Here is a 21052-nt window from a genome sequence, read left to right on the forward strand (position 1 = left end):
ACACTGGTCTAAGGTCAGTATGGTTAGCATTTGGGCAGAGCAAGGTAAACTAATCTGATCCAATATCTGTTTGTAGAGGAAACCTAAAAACTCACATCTCCCCACTTCCCTCTCACACAGAGCATGCATTTAGGTGAGCTGTGGTCATTTCCCATTTGGAGATAAACTAGATTAGAAGACTGATTGAACATTACACCAAGGATGAGGTCTCAGTCATACATGCCCAAGGGCAGGCTATTCACAATGGTATGATATTTCTGATGTTGTGACAGTTTGCTTCTGTATTATCTTCTGACCTGTTATGAAGAGAGAAGGGGATATGGCCTCGGTCACTGTGCATGCGAATAGGGCTCCTCAGACCCATGCCTATGGCAACTGATCTGGGATCAGTTCTACCTATTAAAGTTCTTACTATGGCCATTGTAGGCTAAAAAGCAAGTCGGATCCTGTTACAGGTATTGAAGGCAAGAAGCAACCACAAGACCTAGGGACCCTGGCATGTTGGTGCTGCTTTGCCCCTTGATGGTCAGTGGTTATAGATGTGTTGGCGTGTTGAAGGGCGCATGCCCACTGCGGTGACGCCGCAGCTCCATGTGTGTTGAGAAGCGCATTATTTGGCAACAGAGGCGGTAGCGGGGAGGGCAGAACAGATACAGGGTATACCCTGGATTAAAAAAAAATAAAAATACATCGAATAATTGCAGCAGATTGTCACCCTAAATACCTTGGACGAAGCGCAGTCGACGGATCGCTGTCGAATCGACCGAGTAAGTTGATTGAGGTGTTCCGAAGTTTTTTTGGGGGAAGTGGATTAAGGGAAGCCTTTTATTTGGACTTATCGAGAGCCAGCTCCTCTTCCTCCACCTATCTGTGACGATAGAGAAACTGATGGGCTGTTGAAAAGTAGCACTTCTCCGCAGAATGAAAGCGCTACGGTTGGGTACGGGCTTCATACAAGTTGCATCTCCAGGCTTTATTGTTATGCCCACACATAGTTTGACAATATGTCGTATTTTAATTTCACTTCGCCAATCTAATTTTAGAATGGGATCGATCGAACAGAGACTGTCAATCTGGATTGTCGAGTGTCTGGTCGTGGACTGGGAGTTCAAATTATTTTTAGAGCAGCACTTCGTTACATGGCTGGTTACTTAGTTATCTTTTTTGTCAACCCAGGTAGATGGCTTGCCAGTGCGAATATTCATTATCACGAACTACTTAACACGTGTAATACGTTATACTATTATTTAAATAGAGAGCGAATACGTTTAGCCAATTTTGGAGTTGACGTTTTCCTCTGGCCACATTCTCCTGAACGAAGGCAAGCTAGCCCTAGCTAACGTTCTAGTAGCTACTTGTTTCTTTACGCCTGCTTCGTTCGGTTAGTAACTTACTTGATTGGCTTGATCGGAGGTCCGGGTACCCGGTTGTTTATTTTCTAATACAAAAAACGTCGCTAACACAGCTCAATTTGAGCTTTTCATGTAACTTAAATGCACCACGTTGTGGTTTCGTGAACTGCGTGTTGGTGTTTCACTTTTTTGGGGCAAATAAATAACTGGACAGACAGGTACTGGTAGCTAGTAACGTTAAGTTAGCAAGGTGGCCCAATAATAATTCATTGGCATTGTTCATGCTAGCTGGCTGCTAGGTTATTTTCATGGTTGCGTGATGTATAAACATGTTGTGGTCGAGCGTGACGCCGGTCGGAATACAGCGTGGGCTTTAGTTTTTAAAGGGAGACTTTGGATGGTTTATGTGGGTTTAACCGTGGCGTAATGGTGGACGGGGTTTGAGCCCCTGCCCTAGTCGTGGCACTTAACCCTACAGGCTGCCAGTGTTCTACTGTATCAAAATAGTCCTTGGTAATCTTCCTACTTCTGCAACGACCATAGTCTTCCTCCTCTTAAAGCTGAACGCACACACATTTACACAAACTCACACACACTTTCTCTCCTGCCTAGCGGTATGAGTCGGCTGATGCAGTGCAAAAGTATCTGAACCAGTCACTGTACTGTAAGGCATGCACAGATTCAGTGAGTTGTGATCGGTTGTCAGTGACCGGTTCCTATACACCTCAGCTGTGTCCAGTTTTCTTTCGGCTGCTCGGAAAGTGCTTTTTTTATGTGCTTTTTTGTTCGCTTATGTCAGTTTTGGGCTCACTTTGGTTGGTGAACTATAGGCCAATCATGCAGAGGATTCTTGTAGCCAGAGAGTGTCAACTAAGAGTAGCCTCTGGTATGGGTCCTTAGTTTTTCCTGTTCAGATCACATAGTCAGGAAATACTCAGGCCCCTAGTTATGTGTAACCAAGTAGTACGCTACAGGTTCCTGTTTTTAACAATTAGCATATGAAAATGGTTTGCATGATAAGGCTATCTGCCTGCTGTACTGCTAACTGGTTTATCTTAGGGGTTCTAGAGTAATATAAAAGAAAGGTTCTGGAATGGTCAATCATTTGTTCGTCAGAGCAATAGCTTTGGGGGTTCTTTGCAATGTGTTATCACATGGTTGCATGAATAAGCACCCTAATGGAGGCAGAGATCTGTATACAATGACAAGATGCTCATGTTTCCGTCCCAACAATGGGAGTTGTTGTCTCAAAGGCAGGCGACAAGCAGGTTCAAAATAAGCCCATAGAAACGCATTGGGCTTATTTTGGACAGATTTTGGCGAGAGTCCAACCTCTTGCTTTGCCTCTTCCTCTCTGACGGGGGCTTCTTTAATCAAGAGGACCTTATAGAAAAGGGGGATATGCAACTTAAATGTGTCTTCCGCATTTAACCCAACCCCTCTGAATCAGAGAGGTGCGGGGGGCTGCTATAATCGGCATCCACGTCTTCGGGGCCCAGGGGACAGTGGGTTAACTGCCTTGCTCAAGGGCAGAACGATACATTTTTACCTTGTCAGCTCGAGATTCGATCCAGCAACCTTTCGGTTACTGGCCCAACGCTCTAACCACTAGGCTATTCACTATAATTATAGTTGTCCTCACATTGCCAGTGAGACATTCTGGGCACATTGTAATATGGACTTGGATGGAGAGTAGCAGAGTAAAGACTTTGTATCACCTGGCAGGCCTAAACAGGCTGACGTTTCAGGCAGTCTTTTCAAAGCGCTATTACACTAAAAGGGCATCATCAATTTCACAGTATTATTCCAACCTCATAGTCTGGAAATATATATCAAACACAGGACAATCACGTTTTTGACTGCACTGGGTCTTTATCAAGTTAGGAGCACAACATAACATTTCATATTTTTTCAATTAATTTAGATATAGCCTATGGGCATTTTCATGTAAAAGGACCCATGATCACCAAAATGTGAAGTTCATAGGAGCATATCAAAATGTGTGTAAAATGAATGCCAAGAGTATATATTTTTGGGAAATGAAGGCTTAGATACTTATTTTTAAGATGGAAAATGGTTGAAAAATGTAAGTAAAGGCTTTGATTTCTGAAGAAACCGATGGAAAAGGGTCTTAGAAAACATCTACCAGAAAAAGTCTTCAGAAATACATCAAAACACAATGTTGATAAAGACCCCTGCCACCTATTATCAACACTTTTTATATTTCGTTTTGGATAACATTTTTGCATTTCCAAAAACCCACTTATCTTTAAGATATTTTCTAATTTCTCTCCCTCATGAGGAGGGAGAATAATGAAAGTTCACAGAAGTATAAAGTTATGGTAGACTTATCAATTAGTTATAGTGATTTTACCAATATAAATTTTGTTTATGAAGTGATTAAAACTCATAATTCCCTTGTTGGGTCACCTGCTACTGTCCTCACTTCCATACTGTTATGTTCAGTTCATAACTTTTTTTCTTTGTCTTTCTGTCGTCTGGTGTTCAAACCAAGAGTGTTAAACCAGTCTGAGTCTGGAGTCGAGTCTGGACTCTCGCGCTCTCATTCATATATATATATATATATATATATATATATATATATATATATATACTCAGCAAAAAAAGAAACCTCTCACTGTCAACTGCATTTATTTTCAGCAAACTTAACATGTGTAAATATTTGTATGAACATAGGATTCAACAACTGAGAAACAAACTGAACAAGTTCCATAGACATGTGACTAACAGAAATGAAATAATGTGTCCCTGAACAAAGTGGGGGTCAAAAGCAAAAGTAACAGTCAGTATCTGGTGTGGCCACCAGCTGCATTAAGTACTGCAGTGCATCTCCCCCTCATGGACTGCACCAGATTTGCCAGTTCTTGCTGTGAGATGTTACCCCACTCTTTCACCAAGGCACCTGCAAGTTTCCAGACTTTTCTGGGGGTAATGGCCCAAGCCCTCATCCCCCGATCCAACAGGTCCCAGATGTGCTCAATGGGATTGAGATCCGGGCTCTTCACTGGCCATGGCAGAACACTGACATTCCTGTCTTGCAGGAAATCACGCACAGAACGAGCACTATGGCTGGTGGCATTGTCATGCTGGAGGGTCATGTCAGGATGAGCCTGCAGGAAGGGTACCACATGAGGGAGGAGGATGTCTTCCCTGTAACATTGAGATTGCCTGCAATGACAACAAGCTCAGTCTGATGATGCTGTGACACGCTGCCCCAGACCATGACGGACCCTCCACCTCCAAATCGATCCCACTCCAGAGTACAGGCCTCGGTGTAACACTCATTCCTTTGACGAAAAACGCGAATCCGACCATCACCCCTGGTGAGACAAAACTGCGACTCGTCAGTGAAGTGCACTTTTTGCCAGTCCTGTCTGGTCCGGCGACGGTGGGTTTGTGCCCAAAGGCAACGTTGTTGCCGGTGATGTCTGGTGAGGACCTTCCTTGCAACAGGCCTACAAGCCCTCAGTCCAGCCTCTCGCGGACAGTCTGAGCACTGATGGAAGGATTGTGCGTTCCTGGTGTAACTCGGGCAGTTGTTGTTGCCATCCTGTACCTGTCCCGCAGGTGTGATGTTCGGATGTACCGATCGTGTGCAGGTGTTGTTACACGTGGTCTGACACTGCGAGAACGATCAGCTGTCCGTCCTGTCTCCCTGTAGCGCTGTTTATGGTGTCTCACAGTACAGACATTGCAATTTATTGCCCTGGCCACATCTGCAGTCCTCATGCCTCCTTGCAGCATGCCTAAAGCACGTTCACGCAGATGAGCAGGGACCCTGGGCATCTTTCTGTTGGTGTTTTTCAGAGTCAGTAGAAAGGCCTCTTGAGTGTCCTAAGTTTTCATAACTGTGACCTTAATTGGCTACCGTCTGTAAGCTGTTAGTGTCTTAATAACCGTTCCACAGGTGCATGTTCATTAATTGTTAAAGGTTAATTGAACAAGCATGGAACACAGTGTTTAAACCCTTTACAATGAAGATCTGTGAAGTTATTTAGATGTTTATGAATTAACTTTGAAAGACAGAGTCCTGATAAAGGGATGTTTCTTTTTTTTGCTGAGTTTATATACACGGTACGAGTCTAAAGTTTGGACACACCTACTCATTCCAGGGTTTTTCTTAAATTTTTACTATTTTCTACATTTTAGAATAATAGTGAAAACATCAAAACTATGACATAACATATATGGAATCATGTAGTAGGCAAAGTGTTAAACAAATAAAAATATATTGTATATTCTTCAAATTAGCCACTCTTTGCCTTGACAGCTTTGCACACTCTTGGCATTCTCTCATGAGGAAGTCACCTGGAATGCATTTCAATTAACAAGTGTGTCTTGTTAAGTTCATTTGTGGAATTTCTTTATTTCCTTAATGCGTTTGAGCCAATCAGTTGTGTTGTACGGGTGGTATACAGAACATAGCCCTATTTGGTAAAAGACCAAGTCCATATTATGGCAAGAACAGCTCAATTAAGCAAAGAGAAACGGCAGTCCATCATTACTTTAAGACATGAAGGTCAGTCAATCTGGAACATTTCAAGAACTTTGAAAGTTTCTTCAAGTGCAGTCACAAAAACCATCAAGCGCTATGATGAAACTGGCTCTCATGAGGACCGCCACTGGAAAGGAAGACCCAGCGTCACCTGTGCTGTAGAGGATAAGTTCATTAGAGTTACCAGCCTCAGAAATTGCAGCCTAAATAAATGCTTTAAAGAGTTCAAGTAACAGACACATCTCAACATCAACTGTTCAGAAGAGACTGTGAATCAGGCCTTCATGGTTGAATTGCTGCAAAGAAACCACTACTAATGGACACCAATAATAATACGAGACTGTAGTAGGCCAAGAAACATGAGCAATGGAGATTAGACCAGAGGAAATCTGTCCTTTGGTCTGATGAGTCCAAATTTGAGATTTTTGGTTCCAAGTGCTGTGTCTATGAGATGCAGAGTAGGTGAACGGATGATCTCCGCATGTGTGGTTCCCACCTTGAAGCATGGAGGAGGTGCTTTGCTGGTGACACTGTTTGTGATTTTATTTAGAATTCAAGGCACACTTAATTAATAACCTCTTACATCTAGACGTTGTCCACGTATTCTAAGTCAGAGCCGTCCAGAGTACTGATGCTGGACGGGCGAGCAGGTGCGGGCAGTGATCGATTGAATAGCATGCATTTAGTTTTACCTGCGTTTAAGAGCAGTTGGAGGCCACGGAAGGAGAGTTGTATGGCATTGAAGCTCGTCTGGAGGTTAGTTAACACAGTGTCCATATATTCCAGCCTCTGACATTGCTCGTTCGGATATTTCTTAATTTCAGTAGAGCACAGTGCAGTACAGCACAGAAGGGTAGACTTTAGTACTTGTACTTACTGTATTGTACTGTACTCTACTCTACTCACGGTACAGTATGGTGCTGTACTGGTCTGTACTCAATACTGTGCTATCCAAACATCAATGATGGGTTTGGATTTGGTCCAGTCAATCTGTGGACGTTAACATCCAGGCCAGGGTGGACTGACCAAATGTCAACTATATTTCAACTCGGTTGGTACTCAGTGGGTGAGGATGCTGGTTACACTAAATGTAAAGAGAGGAGGCTCATGGGTAGGTGTCAGTAAGACCCAGGAGAGATGACACACAAGCATACACTACCGTTCAAAAGTTCGGGTCACTTAGAAATGTCTTTGTTTTCCATGAAAACATACATGAAATGAGTTGCAAAATTAATAGGAAATATAGTCAAGACATTGACAAGGTTATAAATAATGATTTTTAATTGAAATAATAATTGTGTCCTTCAAACTTTGCTATCATCAAAGAATCCTCCATTTGCAGAAATTACAGCCTTGCAGACCTTCGGCATTCTTAGTTGTCAATTTGTTGAGATAATCTGAAGAGATCACTCCATGCTTTCTGAAGCACCTCCCACAAATTGGATAGGCCTGATGGGCACTTCTTATCCTCTTACATCTAGACGTTCCGCTAGCGGAACACCGCTCCAATATCCAATGATTGGGCGTGGCGCGAAATACAAACTCCTCGAAAATTCTAAAACTTCCATTTTTCAAACATGACTATTTTACAGCATTTTAAAGACAAGACTCTCCTTTATCTAACCACACTGTCCGATTTCAAAAAGGCTTTACAACGAAAGCAAAACATTAGATTATGTCAGGAGAGTACCCAGCCAGAAATAATCAGACACCCATTTTTCAAGCTAGCATATAATGTCACAAAAAACAAAACCACAGCTAAATGCAGCACTAACCTTTGATGATCTTCATCAGATGACACTCCTAGGACATTATGTTATACAATACATGCATGTTTTGTTCAATCAAGTTCATATTTATATCAAAAACCAGCTTTTTACATTAGCATGTGACGTTCAGAACTAGCATTCCCACCGAACACTTCCGGTGAATTTACTAAATTACTCACGGTAAACGTTCACAAAAAACATAACAATTATTTTAAGAATTATAGATACAGAACTCCTTTATGCAATCGCGGTGTCCGATTTTAAAATAGCTTTTCGGTGAAAGCACATTTTGCAATATTCTGAGTAGATAGCTCGCCATCACGGGCTAGCTATTTTGACACCCACCAAGTTTGGTACTCACCAAACTCAGATTTACTATAAGAAAAATTGGATTACCTTTGCTGTTCTTCGTCAGAATGCACTCCCAGGACTTCTACTTCAACAACAAATGTTGGTTTGGTTCCAAATAATCCATAGTTATATCCAAATAGCGGAGTTTTGTTCGTGCGTTCAAGACACTATCCGAAGGGTGACGCGCGGACGCGTATCGTGACAAAATATTCCATTACCGTACTTCGAAGCATGTCAAACGCTGTTTAAAATCAATTTTTATGCGATTTTTCTCGTAAAATACCGATAATATTCCGACCGGGAGTCGTTGTTTTCATTCAAAGACTGATAATCTAAAAGGGGCCTTCACGTGCACGCGCGCGCCCGTCTCAATGTTCTCAGATCGACCACTATCCAAATGCGCTACTGTTTTTCAGCCATGGGCTGCAAAGTCATCATTCAACGTTGTGGCGCCTTCTGAGAGCCTATGGGAGCCTTAGAAAGTGTCACGTTACAGCAGAGATCCTTTGTTTTGGATAGAGATGACAAAGAAGGCCAAGAAATGGTCAGACAGGGTACTTCCTGTACAGAATCTTCTCAGGTTTTGGCCTGCCATTTGAGTTCTGTTATACTCACAGACACCATTCAAACAGTTTTAGAAACTTTGGAGTGTTTCTATCCAAAGCTACTAATTATATGCATATTCTAGTTTCTGGGCAGGAGTAATAACCAGATTAAATCGGGTACGTTTTTTATCCGGCCGTGAAAATACTGCCCCCTATCCATAACAAGTTAACCAGCATGACCACCACAGCATTCTGCATCCCATACGCCATCCCATCTGGTTTGCGCTTAGTCCCACTATCATTTGTTTTTCAACAGGACAATGACCCAACACACCTCCAGGCTGTGTACGGGCTATTTGACCATGAAGGAGAGCGATGGAGTGCTGCATCAGATTATCATTTTTTTTCACCTTTATTTAACCAGGTAGGCAAGTTGAGAACAAGTTCTCATTTATAATTACGACCTGGCCAAGATAAAGCAAAGCAGTTCGACATATACAACAACACAGAGTTACACATGGAGTAAAACAAACACAGTCAATAATACAGTAGAAAAATAAGTCTATATACAATGTCAGCAAATGAGGTGAGATAAGGGAGGTAAAGGCAAAAAAAAGGCCATGGTGGCGAAGTAAATACAATATAGCAAGTAAAATACTGGAATGGTAGATTTGCAGTGGAAGAAAGGGCAAAGTAGAAATAATGGGGTGCAAAGGAGCAAAATACATACGTACATACAGTAGGGGAAGAGGTAGTTGTTTGGGCTAGATTATAGATGGGCTATGTACAGGTGCAGTAATCTGTGAGCAGCTCTGACAGCTGGTGCTTAAAGCTAGTGAGGGAGATAAGTGTTTCCAGTTTCAGAGATTTTTGTAGTTCGTTCCAGTCATTGGCAGCAGAGAACTGGAAGGAGAGGCGGCCGAAGGAGGAATTGGCTTTGGGGGTGACCAGAGAGATATACCTGCTGGAGCGTGTGCTACAGGTGGGTGCTGCTATGGTGACCAGCAAGCTGAGATAAGGGGGGACTTTACCTAGCAGTGTCTTGTAGATGACCTGGAGCCAGTGGGTTTGGCGACGAGTATGAAGCGAGGGCCAGCCAACAAGAGCGTACAGGTCGCAGTGGTGAGTAGTATATGGGGCTTTGATGACAAAACAGATGGCACTGTGATGGACTGCATCCAATTTATTGAGTAGGGTATTGGAGGCTATTTTGTAAATGACATCGCCGAAGTCGAGGATCGGTGGGATGGTCAGTTTTACGAGGGTATGTTTGGCAGCATGAGTGAAGGATGATTTGTTGCGAAATAGGAAGCCAATTCTAGATTTAACTTTGGATTGGAGATGCTTGATGTGAGTCTGGAAGGAGAGTTTACAGTCTAACCAGACACCTAGGTATTTGTAGTTGTCCACATATTCTAAGTCAGAACCGTCCAGAGTAGTGATGCTGGACGGGCGGGAAGGTGCAGGCAGCGATCGGTTGAAGAGCATGCATTTAGTTTTACTTGTATTTAAGAGCAGTTGGAGGCCACGGAAGGAGAGTTGTATGGCATTGAAGCTTATCTGGAGGGTTGTTAACACAGTGTCCAAAGAAGGGCCAGAAGTATACAGAATGGTGTCATCTGCGTAGAGGTGGATCAGAGACTCACCAGCAGCAAGAGCGACGTCATTGATGTATTCAGAGAAGAGAGTCGGCCCAAGAATTGAACCCTGTGGCACCCCCATAGAGACTGCCAGAGGTCCGGACAACAGGCCCTTTGATTTGACACACTGAACTCTATCAGAGAAGTAGTTGGTGAACCAGGTGAGGCAATCATTTGAGAAACCAAGGCTATTGAGTCTGCCGATGAGGATGTGGTGATTGACAGAGTCGAAAGCCTTGGCCAGGTCAATGAATACGGCTGCACAGTATTGTTTCTTATCGATGGCAGTTAAGATATCGTTTAGGACCTGAGGTGCACCCATGACCAGCTCTGAAACCAGATTGCATAGCGGAGAAGGTGCGGTGGGATTTGAAATGGTCGGTAATCTGTTTGTTGACTTGGCTTTTGAAGACCTTAGAAAGGCAGGGTAGGATAGATATAGATCTGTAGCAGTTTGGGTCAAGAGTGTCCCCCCCTTTGAAGAGGGGGATGACCGCAGCTGCTTTCCAATCTTTGGGAATCTCAGACGACACAAAAGAGAGGTTGAACAGGCTAGTAATAGGGGTTGCAACAATTTCGGCAGATCATTTTAGAAAGAAAGGGTCCAGATTGTCGAGCCCGGCTGATTTGTAGGGGTCCAGATTTTGCAGCTCTTTCAGAACTTCAGCTGACTGGATTTGGGGGAAGGAGAAATGGGGAAGGCTTGGGCGAGTTGCTGTGGGGGGTGCAGTGCTGTTGACCGAGGTAGGGGTAGCCAGGTGGAAAGCATGGCCAGCCGTAGAGAAATGCTTATTGGAATTCTCAATTATAGTGGATTTATCGGCGGTAACAGTGTTTCCTAGCCTCAAAGCAGTGGGCAGCTGAGAGGAGGTGCTCTTATTCTCAATTATAGTGGATTTATCAGCGGTAACAGTGTTTCCTAGCCTCAAAGCAGTGGGCAGCTGAGAGGAGGTGCTCTTATTCTCCATGGACTTTACAGTGTCCCAGAACTTTTTTGAGTTTGTGTTGCAGGAAGCAAATTTCTGCTTGAAAAAGCTAGCCTTGGCTTTTCTAACTGCCTGTGTATATTGGTTTCTAACTTCCCTGAAAAGTTGCATATCACGGGGGCTGTTCGATGCTAATTCAGGATGTTTTTGTGTTGGTTAAGGGCAGTCAGGTCTGCAGAGAACCAAGGGTTATATCTGTTCCTGGTTCTAAATTTCTTGAATGGGGCATGCTTATTTAAGATGGTGAGGAAGGCATTTAAAAATAATAACCAGGCATCCTCTACTGACGGGATGAGGTCAATATCCTTCCAGGATACCCGGGCCAGGGCGATTAGAAAGGCCTGCTTGCTGAAGTGTTTCAGGGAGCGTTTGACAGTGATGAGTGGAGGTCGTTTGACCGCTGACCCATTACGGATGCAGGCAATGAGGCAGTGATCGCTGAGATCTTGGTTGAAAACAGCAGAGGTGTATTTAGAGGACAAGTTGGTTAGGATGATATATCTTTGAGGGTGCCCGTGTTCACGGCTTTGGTGTGGTACCTGGTAGGTTCATTGATAATTTGTGTGAGATTGAGGGCATCAAGCTTAGATTGTAGGATGGCTGGAGTGTTAAGCATGTCCCAGTTTAGGTCACCTAGCAACACGAGCTCTGAAGATAGATGGGGGGCAATCAGTTCACATATGGTGTCCAGAGCACAGCTGGTGGCAGAGGGTGGTCTATGGCAGAGGGTGGTCTGTAGCAGGCGGCAACGGTGAGAGACTTGTTTTTAGAGAGGTGGAATTTTAAAAGTAGAAGTTCAAATTCTTTGGGTACAGACCTGGATAGTAGGACAGAACTCTGCAGGCTATCTCTGCAGTAGATTGCAACACCGCCCCCTTTGGCTGTTCTATCTCGTCTGAAAATGTTGTCGTTTGGAATGGAGATTTCAGAGTTTTTGATGGTCTTCCTAAGCCAGGATTCAGACACGGCTAGGACATCCGGGTTGGCGGAGTGTGCTAAAGCAGTGAATAAAACAAACTTAGGGAGGAGGCTTCTAATGTTAACATGCATGAAACCAAGGCTATTACGGTTACATAAGTCATCAAAAGAGCGCCTGGGGAATAGGAGTGGAGCTAGGCACTGTAGGGCCTGGATTCACCTCTACATCGCCAGAGGAACAGATGAGGAGTAGGATAAGGGTACGGCTAAAAGCTATGAGAATTGGTCGTCAAGGACGTCCGGAACAGAGAGTAAACGGAGCAGGTTTCTGGGGGCGATAAAATAGCTTCAAGGTATAATGTACAGACAAAGGTATGGTAGGATGTGAATACAGTGATGGTAAACCTAGATATTGAGTGATGATGAGAGAGATATTGTCTCTAGAAACATCATTGAAACCAGGTGATGTCATCGCATGTGTGGGTGGTGGAACTGAAAGGTTGGATAAGGTATAGTGAGCAGGGCTAGAGGCTCTACAGTGAAATAAGCCAATAAACACTAACCAGAACAGCAATGGACAAGGCATATTGACATTAAGGAGAGGCATGCTTAGCCGAGTGATCATAAGGGTCCAGTGAGTAGTGAGGATTGGTTGGGGTCACGGCGATTCAGACAGCTAGCCGGGCCATGGGTAGCAAGCAGGCAGAAGATGGAGGGAGGTCTGTTTTTAGCCACCTCGTGCGTTTCCGTCGGTAGATTAGTGGGGTTCCGTGTGGTATAGGGGATCAATCCAATTGGCAAAATAGTTATAGTTATAGTGGCCCAAGAAAATTGTCCGATAGACCTATTCAGATAGCAGCCGATAAGACAGCTAACGATTAGCGGGCTGCAGATGGTCGTACAGGTTACGTCGCGACGGTGGGGCCAGTTGGATAACTCCCTCGCACAGATAACATCGGTAGTCCAGTTGTGAAGGCCCGGTGGGGCTCAGCATTGGCAGTAAAACGGGTCCGGATAGGTGATTGTTGCCCAGGAGTGGCTGATGGAACTCTTCAGCTGGCTAGCTCCGGAATAATGGATGTTTGCTCCAGGACCGACATTAGCCAATAGACACTCGGATAGTAGCTAGCTAGCTACAAGATGCAGGTGTAAATGTCCAGAGCTTGCGGTAGAAATCCGGGGATATGGAGAGAAAATAGATCCAGTATGCTCTGGTCTGAGTCGCGTTGTACAAAACTGCCGATAGCTTTTCGAGCTAAAGGATAGCTGATGACCACCAACCGTGGTTAGCTGAATACTAACGTTAGCCAGTGAACTGGCTAGCTTCTGTTGAGGATTTCAGATTTGAGGTAAATAATACTTTTTTTTTTTTTAATTGGTGAGGCGGGTTTCAGGGGAGAGTTTTGAAGTTGAGTTTTTAGAAAAAAAATATATTAAAAAGATATGCGAAGAAAATATGTAAATATATATACACGGGACACGACAAGGACAAAGGATGTCTGACTGCTATGCCATCTTGGATTGCCATCTGACCTCCACATTCACCTGACCTCAACTCAATTGAGATGGTTTGGGATGAGTTGGACTGCAGAGTGAAGGAAAAGCAGCCACAGGTGCTCAGCATATGTGGGAATTCCTTCTAGACTGTTGGAAAAGCATTCCAGGTGAAGCTGGTTGAGAGCATGCCAAGAGTGTGCAAAGCTGTCATCAAGGCAATGGGTGGCTACTTTGAAGAATCTCAAATATAAAATATATGTTCATTTAACACTTTTTTGGTTACTACATGGTTCCATATGTGTTATTTCATAGTGTTGATGTCTTCACTATTATTCTACAATGTAGAAAATAGTACAAATAAAGGAAAAACCATGGAATGAGTAGTTGTGTCCAAACTTTTGACTGTGTGTGTGTACATACACTAACGTTCAAAAGTTTGTTGTCACTTATTAATGTTCTTATTGTTTTGAAAGAAAAGCAAAAACAATATTTAGCCATTAAAATATCAAATTGATCAGAATTACAGTGTAGACATTGTTAATGTTGTAAATGACTATTGTCGTTGAAAACGGCAGATTTCTTTTTAATGGAATATCTACATTGGTTTACAGATGCCCATTATCAGCAACCAATACTCCCATGTTCCAATGGCATGTTGTTACCTAATCCAAGTTTATCATTTTAAAAGGCTAATTGAACATTAGAAAACCCTTTTGCAATTATGTTGGCACAGCTGAAAAGAAGCAAAAAACCTGGCTTTCTTTAGACTAGGTAAGTATCTGGAGCATCAGCATTTGTGGGTTCGATTACAGGCTCAAAATGGCCAGAAACAAAGACCTTTCTTCTGAAACTCATCAGTCTATTCTTGTTCTGAGAAATGAAGGCTATTCCATGTGAGAAATTGCCAAGAAACTGAAGATCTCGTACAACACTGTGTACTGTTCCCTTCCCAGAACAGCGCAAACTGGTTCTAACCAGAATAGAAAGAGGAGTGGGAGGCCCCGGTGCACAACTGAGCAAGAGGACAAGTACATTAGTGTCTAGTTTGAGAAACAGACGCCTCACAAGTCTTCAACTGGCAGCTTCATTAAATAGTACCCGCAAAACACCAGTCTCAACGTCAACAGTGAAGAAGCGACTTCGAGATGCTGGCCTTCTAGACAGAGTTGCAAAGAAAAAGCCATATCTCAGACTAGCCAATAAAAATAAAAGATTAAGATGCGCAAAAGAACACCGACACTGGACAGAGGAAGATTGGGAAAAAGTGTTATCGACAGACGAATCTAAGTTTGATGTGTTCGGATCACAAAGAAGAACATTCGTGAATTCAGAAAAAATGAAAAGATGCTGAAGGAGTGCGTGACGCCATCTGTCTAGCATGGTGGAGGCAATGTGATGGTCTGGGGTTGCTTTGGTGGTGGTAAAGTGGGAGATTTGAACAGGGTAAAAGGGATCTTGAAGAAGGAAGGCTATCACTCCATTTTGCAACGCCATGCCAAACCCTGTGGACGGTGCTTAATTGGAGCCAATTTCCTCCTACAACAGAACAATGATCCAAAGCACAGCGCCAAACTATGCAAGAACTATTTAGGGAAGAATCACCGGATCTCAACCCTATTGAGCTGTTGTGGGAGCAGCTTGACCGTATGGTACTTAACTTGTTATGGATAGGGGGCAGTATTTTCACGGCCGGATAAAAAAACGTACCCGATTTAATCTGGTTATTACTCCTGCCCAGAAACTAGAATATGCATATAATTAGTAGCTTTGGATAGAAACACTCAAGTTTCTAAAACTGTTTGAATGGTGTCTGTGAGTATAACAGAACTCAAATGGCAGGCCAAAACCTGAGAAGATTCTGTACAGGAAGTACCCTGTCTGACCATTTCTTGGCCTTCTTTGTCATCTCTATCCAAAACAAAGGATCTCTGCTGTAACGTGACACTTTCTAAGGCTCCCATAGGCTCTCAGAAGGCGCCACAACGTTGAATGATGACTTTGCAGCCCATGGCTGAAAAACAGTAGCGCATTTGGATAGTGGTCGATCTGAGAACAATGAGACGGGTGCGCGCGTGCACGTGAAGAGTCCATTTTAGATTATCAGTCTTTGAATGAAAACAACGACTCCCGGTCGGAATATTATCGGTATTTTACGAGAAAAATCGCATAAAAATTGATTTTAAACAGCGTTTGACATGCTTCGAAGTACGGTAATGGAATTTTTTGTCACGATACGCGTCCGCGCGTCACCCTTCGTTACCCTTCGGATAGTGTCTTGAACGCACGAACAAAACTCCGCTATTTGGATATAACTATGGATTATTTGGAACCAAACCAACATTTGTTGTTGAAGTAGAAGTCCTGGGAGTGCATTCTGACGAAGAACAGCAAAGGTAATCCAATTTTTCTTATAGTAAATCTGAGTTTGGTGAGTACCAAACTTGGTGGGTGTCAAAATAGCTAGCCCGTGATGGCGAGCTATCTACTCAGAATATTGCAAAATGTGCTTTCACCGAAAAGCTATTTTAAAATCGGACACCGCGATTGCATAAAGGAGTTCTATATCTATAATTCTTAAAATAATTATGTTTTTTGTGAACGTTTACCGTGAGTAATTTAGTAAATTCACCGGAAGTGTTCGGTGGGAATGCTAGTTCTGAACGTCACATGCTAATGTAAAAAGCTGGTTTTTGATATAAATATGAACTTGATTGAACAAAACATGCATGTATTGTATAACATAATGTCCTAGGAGTGTCATCTGATGAAGATCATCAAAGGTTAGTGCTGCATTTAGCTGTGGTTTTGTTTTTTATGACATTATATGCTAGCTTGAAAAATGGGTGTCTGATTATTTCTGGCTGGGTACTCTCCTGACATAATCTAATGTTTTGCTTTCGTTGTAAAGCCTTTTTGAAATCGGACAGTGTGGTTAGATAAAGGAGAGTCTTGTCTTTAAAATGCTGTAAAATAGTCATGTTTGAAAAATGGAAGTTTTAGAATTTTCGAGGAGTTTGTATTTCGCGCCACGCCCAATCATTGGATATTGGAGCGGTGTTCCGCTAGCGGAACGTCTAGATGTAAGAGGATAAGAAGTGCCCATCAGGCCTATCCAATTTGTGGGAGGTGCTTCAGAAAGCATGGAGTGATCTCTTCAGATTATCTCAACAAATTGACAACTAAGAATGCCGAAGGTCTGCAAGGCTGTAATTTCTGCAAATGGAGGATTCTTTGATGATAGCAAAGTTTGAAGGACACAATTATTATTTCAATTAAAAATCATTATTTATAACCTTGTCAATGTCTTGACTATATTTCCTATTAATTTTGCAACTCATTTCATGTATGTTTTCATGGAAAACAAAGACATTTCTAAGTGACCCGAACTTTTGAACGGTAGTGTATGCTTGTGTGTCATCTCTCCTGGGTCTTACTGACACCTACCCATGAGCCTCCTCTCTTTACATTTAGTGTAACCAGCATCCTCACCCACTGAGTACCAACCGAGTTGAAATATAGTTGACATTTGGTCAGTCCACCCTGGCCTGGATGTTAACGTCCACAGATTGACTGGACCAAATCCAAACCCATCATTGATGTTTGGATAGCACAGTATTGAGTACAGACCAGTACAGCACCATACTGTACCGTGAGTAGAGTAGAGTACAGTACAATACAGTAAGTACAAGTACTAAAGTCTACCCTTCTGTGCTGTACTGCACTGTGCTCTACTGAAATTAAGAAATATCCGAACGAGCAATGTCAGAGGCTGGAATATATGGACACTGTGTTAACTAACCTCCAGACGAGCTTCAATGCCATACAACTCTCCTTCCGTGGCCTCCAACTGCTCTTAAACGCAGGTAAAACTAAATGCATGCTATTCAATCGATCACTGCCCGCACCTGCTCGCCCGTCCAGCATCAGTACTCTGGACGGCTCTGACTTAGAATACGTGGACAACTACAAATACCTGGGTGTCTGGTTAGACTGTAAACTCTCCTTCCAGACTCACATTAAGCATCTCCAATCCAAAATGAAATCTAGAATCGGCTTCCTATTTCGCAACAAACCGTCCTTCACTCATGCTGCCAAACACACCCTCGTAAAACTGACCATCCTACCGATCCTTGACTTCGGTGATGTCATCTATAAAATACCCCCCAACACTCTACTCAACAAACTGGATGCAGTCTATCACAGTGCCATCCGTTTTGTCACCAAAGCCCCATACACTACCCACCATTGCGACCTGTACGCTCTCGTTGGTTGGCCCTCGCTTCATACTCGTCGCCAAACCCACTGGCTACAGGTTATCTACAAGTCTCTGCTAGGTAAGGCCCCGCCTTATCTCAGCTCACTGGTCACCATAGCAGCACCCACTCGTAGCACGAGCTCCAGCAGGTATATCTCACTGGTCACCCCCAAAGCCAATTCCTCCTTTGGTCGTCTTTCCTTCCAGTTCTCTGCTGCCAATGACTGGAACGAACTGCAAAAATCTCTGAAGCTGGAGACTCATATCTCCCTCACTAGCTTTAAGCACCAGCTGTCAGAGCAGCTCACAGATCAGTACACCTGTACATAGCCCATCTGTAAACAGCCCATCTATCTACCTACCTCATCCCCATACTGTATTTATTTATTTATCTTGATCCTTTGCACCCCAGTATCTCTACTTGCACATTCATCTTCTGCACATCTACCATTCCAGTGTTTTAATTGCTATATTGTAATTACTTTTCCACCATGGCCTATTTATTGCCTTAACTTACCTCATTTGCTCTCACTGTATATAGACTTTTTTGGTTTTCTTTTCTTGTACTGTATTATTGACTGCATGTTTGTTTAGTCCATGTGTAACTCTGTGTTGTTGTATGTGTCAAATTGCTACGCTTTATCTTGGCCAAGTCGCAGTTGCAAATGAGAACTTGTTCTCAACTAGACTACCTGGTTAAATAATGGTGAAATTAAAAAATTAAAAAAGAAAAAAGAAATATATGTACATATGATATATACTGCTCAAAAAAATAAAGGGAACACTTAAACAACACAATGTAACTCCAAGTCAATCACACTTCTGTGAAATCAAACTGTCCACTTAGGAAGCAACACTGATTGACAATAAATTTCACATGCTGTTGTGCAAATGGAACAGACAACAGGTGGAAATTATAGGCAATTAGCAAGACACCCCCAATAAAGGAGTGGTTCTGCAGGTGGTAACCACAGACCACTTCTCAGTTCCTATGCTTCCTGGCTGATGTTTTGGTCACTTTTGAATGCTGGCGGTGCTTTCACTCTAGTGGTAGCATGAGACGGAGTCTACAACCCACACAAGTGGCTCAGGTAGTGCAGCTCATACAGGATGGCACATCAATGCGAGCTGTGGCAAGAAGGTTTGCTGTGTCTGTCAGTGTAGTGTCCAGAGCATGGAGGCGCTACCAGGAGACAGGCCAGTACATCAGGAGATGTGGAGGAGGCCGTAGGAGGGCAACAACCCAGCAGCAGGACCGCTACCTCCGCCTTTGTGCATGGAGGAGCAGGAGAAGCACTGCCAGAGCCCTGCAAAATGACCTCCAGCAGGCCACAAATGTGCATGTGTCTGCTCAAACGGTCAGAAACAGACTCCATGAGGGTGGTATGAGGGCCCGACGTCCACAGGTGGGGGTTGTGCTTACAGCCCAACACCGTGCAGGACGTTTGGCATTTGCCAGAGAACACCAAGATTGCCAAATTCGCCACTGGCGCCCTGTGCTCTTCACAGATGAATGCAGGTTCACACTGAGCACGTGACAGACGTGACAGAGTCTGGAGACGCCGTGGAGAACGTTCTGCTGCCTGCAACATCCTCCAGCATGACTGGTTTGGCGGTGGGTCAGTCATGGTGTGGGGTGGCATTTCTTTGGGGGGCCGCACAGCCCTCCATGTGCTCGCCAGAGGTAGCCTGACTGCCATTAGGTACCGAGATGAGATCCTCAGACCCCTTGTGAGACCATATGCTGGTGCGGTTGGCCCTGGGTTCCTCCTAATGCAAGACAATGCTAGACCTCATGTGGCTGGAGTGTGTCAGCAGTTCCTGCAAGAGGAAGGCATTGATGCTATGGATTGGCCCGCCCCGCCCGTTCCCCAGACCTGAATCCAATTGAGCACATCTGGTACATCATGTCTCGCTCCATCCACCAACGCCACGTTGCACCACAGACTGTCCAGGAGTTGGCGGATGCTTTAGTCCATGTCTGGGAGGAGATCCCTCAGGAGACCATCCGCCACCTCATCAGGAGCATGCCCAGGCATTGTAGGGAGGTCATACAGGCATGTGGAGGCCACACACACTACTGAGCCTCATTTTGACTTGTTTTAAGGACATTACATCAAAGTTGGATCAGCCTGTAGTGTGGTTTTCCACTTTAATTTTGAGTGTGACTCCAAATCCAGACCTCCATGGGTTGATAAATTGGATTTCCATTGATTATTTTGGTGTGATTTTGTTGTCAGCACATTCAACTATGTAAAGAAAAAAGTATTTAATAAGATTGTTTCTTTCATTCAGATCTAGGATGTGTTGTTTAAGTGTTCCCTTTATTTTTTTGAGCAATATATATATATATATATATGTGTGTGTGTGTGTGTGTGTGTGTGTGTGTGTGTGTGTGTGTGTGTGTGTGTGTGTGTGTGTGTATATATATATATGTGTGTATGTATATGTGTGTATATATATGTGTGTATATATATATAGTAGATATATATATATATAGATATATTATATATGTGTGTGTGTATATATATATATATATATATATATATATATATATATATATATATAGTGGTGTGTTTTGTATGTAACATTATTAAAGTGACCAGTGTTCAATGACTAGAATACAGTGTATATACCTTGCGTTTGAAAAGTATTTAGACCAATTGAGATTTTCCACATTTTGTTATGTTACAGCCTTATTCTAAAATTGATTAAATTGTTCAGGGGAAAAAACTATCTACACACAATACCCTATGATGATGAAGCAAAAACAGTTTCATAAATTTTGGCAAATTTATTAAAAAGAAAAAACTGAAGGGCTTCCCGGGTGGTGCTTGAGGCATCACTACAGTCCCGGGTTTGATCCCAGGCTGTGTCACATTGCATTTCCTTGTCCCATTGTGCTCTAGCGACTCCTTGTGGCGGGCCGGGCACCTGCAAGCTTACTTCAGTCGCCAGCTGGATGGTGTTTCCTCCGACATGTTGGTGTGGCTGGGTTCCGGGTTAAGCGAGCAGTGTGTCAATTAGCAGTGGGGCCTATATTGTGCTATAGCTTGCAAAATAAACAAATGTGACTCTGGGTGACAAGATAAGGAAGACTGTTTTTTCCAACATTAGTACTGTTTTCCTCAAAACATTTATTCAAATCAAAGGAAATTTTATGTCACATGCGCTGAATACAACAGGTGTAGACCTTACAGTGAAACGCTTACTTAGAAGTCCT

The 21052-nt window shown here is 43.2% G+C and overlaps 1 protein-coding gene across 1 annotated transcript in view; it reads left to right on the top strand.

Annotated features, from left to right (window-relative positions):
• The first annotated feature begins 561 nt into the window (after nt 1–561).
• LOC106600556 (transcriptional repressor p66-alpha) overlaps nt 562–21052 on the top strand; it is an 83359-nt gene continuing 62868 nt past the window's right edge. Inside the window, exon 1 of the mRNA XM_045714892.2 lies at nt 562–767. The gene's annotated coding sequence lies outside the window, so the exon portion shown is untranslated. The remainder of the gene's footprint in view (nt 768–21052) is intronic.

Source organism: Salmo salar, chromosome 03 (genome assembly GCF_965601325.2).
Source record: "Salmo salar chromosome 03, fSalSal1, whole genome shotgun sequence".
Lineage (NCBI taxonomy): Eukaryota > Metazoa > Chordata > Actinopteri > Salmoniformes > Salmonidae > Salmo > Salmo salar.